We start from the raw sequence: 6,042 nt of genomic DNA on the forward strand, positions 1-6,042 counted from the left end.
CTCCAGACATTTGAACACTTTTACTAATTTGTAATCCATGATCATTTCTGCACTAACATCTGAATGTGAAATAAAGCTTCACTCTGCTGATCTGTTACTTACAATCATCTAAAAGCCTTTATGTCCCATTAATTTATTTTACTTGTGATGTGACAGATGGACGGTGGGAGTATGTAAATAATCATAACAACAGCAAAAATGTACTGACAAGGTGAAAGTGAGGGTCTAGAATCTAGTTATAGTTCAATCACTATATCAAGCTAAATGAAAAGGCTTTAAGCTGAATTCATACTGATGTAGATGTAAACTTTACATAAACTGATTTTTGTGCTCTGAGGCTGAAAAGTATGCCAAAAACTGCCATTCTTTTAACGGGCACCTGAGGCTATATCCAAAGAAGTGAGTAACTCTCAGCAGTAGGAATACACTTGTTTACAGCTTGGACCAAAGCCGTTTTTTGTATCTATGGCTAATTTTCTACTTGTAACAGCTTCATGCAGGGTGGAATTTTATATAACTTACCCATTTAAATTGTGTGCAAGTGGATGTAGCCACATTTAGTGACAGGTGCGTGGAAACTAGGTCAGTACTGTTTTAGTGGGCCTCACCGAAATTGACCTCTCAGCCACGTAACTGGGTAAGTTTTGTATTATTTAAAAATGCAAATCATCAGCTAGTCCAAGAACTTTGTGCTCCAATTCTAGTGTGTGATGTTCAAGTATTTAGTTTGTTACACCAATATATTGTATTGATATAGTTTGCTTACCAAGCTTGCAAGCATTGGGTGATAACTACATCCTCTTGCTAACGCACTGCTTACACCAGGCTGTTTTTCTGTTTGTTTGTTTTTCATTGTTATTTTTAAGTATGAGTGATAGAGTGAAATAACATGTTTTAATTCAAGTTTATTATTTATTACATCAACGCTAAAAAGAGTTTAGTATTGATTGCTTAACTACAAAGGATTGGAAACAAATCTTTCATCCATTCTGTTTGGGAAATCTATCCATTCATTTACTTCCACTTACCTAATTCCGGGTCACAGGGGGCGGGGGGAGCCTATGCCACCTGTCATAGGGAAAGCTGGGTTCCACCATGGACAGGTTGCCAATCTCTCACAGGGCAACACATCCATTCACACTCACATTCACACCTACAGTCAATTTAGCATGACTAATTAACCTAATTGCATGCATGTTTTTGGGCTGTCCAAAGAAGCCAGAAAGGCAAAGAACATGCACACACAAACTGGGTTGAGACTCAGAACCTTGTTGCTTTGATATTCAGTACAAATCACTGGTCCACTCTGCTTGACACTCAGGAAGCTTTAGGTTTTAAATGTGGTGCCTAAAGTTAGATATTTGGGTCACATCATGACTGATCTCTGCAATGATGATGTGCAGCACCACTGCTGCACAGTATATGCACAAGCAAATATGCAAGTCTTTAAATTCTACATGTGTACAGATGATGTTAAAAGCTCCTTTTAGATGGCTTTTTTTATTGTACTCCATCTTAAACCACAATTATGGCACAAAAATAAAAGAAAAAAGCTTTAGGATGTTGCTCAAGCTTGTGCAAGTGCAACACTAAATGTGTATTGTTTTAAGTTTTGATTGAGTAGTGTTAGTTTGTTCTTTTCCTTTGTTTGATGACTTCATTTACTTTTGTTTGAGCAACCAAAAAAAAAGTCAAGTGGATTTCATAATGGTTTTGAACACACTAACAATAAAAAGCCCATTTAAGCCTCAGAAAATTCCTAATAGAACATCTCAGCTTTTCATTAGTTATCTATTGTTTTACAGAGTTTTTCAAATCCTGCAGGAGGCATTACTCTCAAAACAGAAATAGTAACACCCATGATGTTAACCTATTGCTCCCTCTTGATGCAGTGTAACCACTGCACTGTTAAGCCAGGGGGCTTTTTTTTTTTAATCTACAGAAATATACACGGTACGGTAACATATACCAAACATTAAATGTATTTTTTTTCCTAAAAACTATGAAAATACAGATTTCCATGCAGTAGTGTTGCAACACAGAATCTGACATGATGTCTATGCCTATTCAGGCCTCACTGGGAACAATGTAAAGCACAAAATGTGTGGGATAAACATGTAATTGTTATACTTTTACCAGAAACGTGGAAATCTTTGATCATCTGTTTTCAAAAGCAGGCCAACACGTTCGCTGTCTGCATGTTGGCAAGAGCCCGAGGACCACTGCCAAACACAAGGGCCGCAGAGGGATTTGAATAAATGTTTCTACAATCACTGTTTCCTCGTGTCCTTTTTAGATGAATTAAAAGGAGATGATATGGTGGCTCTGCTTGTTTTGGATGCACTGTGCAAGGAATGAGACAAAGACTAAAGAAAAGCGCTCTTGCGTAAATCAAAAGTTGTTTGACTTTGGAGACCAACTTTTTCCTTTGTGTGTTGATAAAATCAAGAACTACACAAAAAGTGTACAAGAACTAAGGAATTTTCTACACCAGTCATTGCAGTTAATCAAATCGCAATCACTATTGCTAGGATTTAGTTTCCCGTGAAAGCTCCAAGAGCAAGGCAGCTCTCAGATTGTGGTTTTTGATTGTTTTGCCAGTTTCATAAAAAAATTATAGTATGAGACATGTGCTACAGATATATATATATAAAAAAATTATTTACTGACCTCTTACAGCTACAATCAATAAGATTTATTAATAACATAATGTAGGGTGCGATCGTGGCTCAAGAGTTCGTCTTGTAATCGGAAGGTTGCCGGTTTGAGCCCCGGCTCCAACAGTCTTGGTCGTTGTGTCCTTGGGAAGACACTTCACCCGTTGCCTACTGGTGGTGGTCAGAGGGCCCGGTGGCGCCTGTGTCCGGCAGCCTCGCCTCTGTCAGTGCGCCCCAGGGCAGCTGTGGCTACAATGTAGCTGCCATCACCAGTGTGTGAATGTGTATGTGAATGGGTGGATGACTGAATGTAGTGTAAAGTGCTTTGGGGTCCATAGGGACTAAGTAAAGCACTATACAAATACAGACCATTTACCATTATGTTTAGAAACAGAGTGGACCTTTCAAATTATTTCACACATTTCCTCTAGGTTCAAATTTGTAGCTCTTTCTCAAAAAATTTGAGTGATTTCATTATTGTAAACCCAGTAAATGTGCTTTTAAAGTGCACAATAAAACACTGGATAATATCTCATTATGGCTTCCAGATGGACTAAATAAATAAAAAGAAGCTTGCAGCTAGCAGCATGAAATAGTGAAGAAAGGGGAGCCGATATCATGTGATGCATTATTGAGCAAAGTGTAAGAATAGTCTAAGAAGAATTTTGGCTTTCAAGTTTTCTTCAACTGACTTTAAAACAGTCTTTGTCTCTGTCCTTTGTTACTAAAGTCCTAAAGATACAACACAGTCTTAAAAATAAATACATCTGCACCACATGGGACAGAGATCTTGGCTCCTCTTGTCAGCAGCCTGCTGAGATAATTACACGGTGCAGACTACATGAACATGGCCTAATAATACACAGTGCAGACATGGCAGGCTTGTAAGGTTCACCAGATCAGCAGCTTGGCCCAAAACCATTCTCGTTCTTACTGTTTTTTAATCAGTTGGAAGAAAAAGGTGAACACCTGAAACAGACAGTATTATTTGTAATTGTTACTGTACGGGGGACTTCTTGAAGAAAGAAATCAGCTGCTAATCTGACCGAAAGCTTGTTTGTGTCAATGAAACTTTGAACTTTATAAGCCGATCTTTTAAACTATTCACTGAATTCTCAGCGTCACAAATTACCAACATGATGTTAACAACAATCCAAGGGAGAGCAGCAGCTCCAGTCCTTCATTAAATACCACAAGCGATTAGATGATGAGAGAGAAACTACAGGAAAAGGAAACTCCATCCACAGGTGGACCCACAAGGAAGCGTCACAGAAGAATGAAAGGGACAGAAGGACTGAGAGAGAGTGAGTGAGAGGGAAAAAAAACAGGGAAAATCCCAAAAAGTTATTGTTAGAGGCCAAAAACCAGGGGTATTAATATCCAGGTAAAATACCCCAGCTTGCTCCAGATCCTTTAAATCACCTTCAATTAATTCAGTGAGATTTTTTAGGTGTAACTGATTTTGCAGAAATGGAAATGTTTTCCAAATTCAATGTTTTTTAATGTGACATAAACAAAAGTACAAATGTTGGACTAGAGTAGGATTAACCTCTTCAAATCTTATGTTATTTAGTTCCATTTAGTTTGATTAAATCTTCTTTAAATAGCACCAAAACAATACAATTATTCAGCAAAGAATTCAACCCCAGCAGTTTTTATTGGTTGTTTTGAGTTAACTCTAGTATTCAGTGAGGTTTCACGGAGTCCTGAAAACTTCACCCCTGATAAAGTCTTTTGGAGCATCATGACCTGCCTCCTGTCTGTTTTGGCTCCACAATGGGCCACAACAAACAGCTCACCATTAACAACAGCAAGTTAATGTCAAGTGGACATTGGATAGTGTTCAGAACCCAGCCTTAACTTCTCTGATCACCTATTCTGCTTGTCTCTAAAGCCTGTATGTTTTATACCTTGTACTTGTGAAATACTTTTAACATCTCAGTTACAGTTCTGGTATCTGCTGGTATCTGCATGCAGTTTAAATTTGAATGGCTATACACAAATGAATTAATCATCATTTACTCATAAACACAGAAGCATAAAGTCAATCTCAAGTTCCCACAGAACATACATCCCTTAGTGCAGGTATAATGCCTTTCAAAGGCCAGAAGCTGACATGAGCTCCACTGAGCTGAAATGACAGAAAGGGAGCAGTCAGATACAGAAACACAAAGAACAGGAGAGATAGAGAAGGAGCTTTTCAACAATGCTGCTTAATAAATCAAACAGGCAGATGAAGGTTCTGCAGTCTTCATGAACTCCCTGCACTGTAGCAAGCATGTTATCTCCCATCTCAGAGGTGAAAAATGAGGTTGAGGTAGTTACTAGTACGTCAGGTTTTGTTCCCCGCTTCCCATTTCTTGTTTAAATTCCTCTTCCGCTCTGCCAAAGTTGCTTTGAGGTGATTAGTTTGGTTGAGTTTTATGGTGAGTTATTATATTTTTTCAAGACTTTAGCGTAATGTTGCCCAAAACTCTGTTCACTTAACAGTAATCTCCAACACTCGGTCTTCCTCCCACAGTCCAGCACCATGCAGGTTGGGATAGATGGTGCTCTAAATTCGTTGTAGATGTGATTCTGTTTCTTTCTGTGTGGGAGCACTAGCCAGAGCACGACTGTTTATTTAGAGGCTTATACTGCCATCTTGTGGCAGTAGTGAAGACTGACAGGCTCACTTGTTTCATTCATATAGTACCATTTCACAATAGTTCATCCCAAACTATCTTATAATGGGAGGCAAAGACTACGTAATATTAAAGAGGAAACACCAAGTTCACAATCCCCTATTAGCAGAACTTCCTTTTCTGGAGGGTCGTCTGGTAGAACAAGGACTAAGAGAGACACAGGCGTGTTCCACTGGTTTGGGAGTTCATTGAGAAACCATGAACAACAAACACAAGACCAAATTCGTTGCCTTTGAATACACGTCTATTGTAACAGTTGCAACAACAATTTTAAGGAAAAACAAAATTCAGTTAACATTAGCTTGTAAGGTAATAGGCACCAGTCTGTCTAGTTTGCTGTGTGAAGATGGGATGTGTCAGTATGCCTCAAGGTAATTTGTGAGCCACAGATGCCAGTTTATGATAAATCACAATCTTTCATTACATTAAATAATACATCAGAAATCAACACTTAAGAACATTTATTCTAGAGTTAAACGGCAGTCAATACGTCTTGTCTTTTTGGTTTTGATGAATTAATAAGTTGACTTTAGAGTGTCCAGCAGCAAAAGTAACTTTAATTTTAGTAGATATTTTAATAGACATGAGACAAAGTCTGCAGCAACATCACCCTGTGACAACTGGATCGTCTCGCAACATCAAAGTACCTCAGTGTGACAGAAGGACTGAATCTACATCGTGTCAAGAATTCAGGATACGCT

Source organism: Mchenga conophoros, linkage group LG18 (genome assembly GCF_057382185.1).
Source record: "Mchenga conophoros isolate Kocher_MC1m ecotype Shallow Benthic linkage group LG18, M_conophoros_male_GT1.1, whole genome shotgun sequence".
Lineage (NCBI taxonomy): Eukaryota > Metazoa > Chordata > Actinopteri > Cichliformes > Cichlidae > Mchenga > Mchenga conophoros.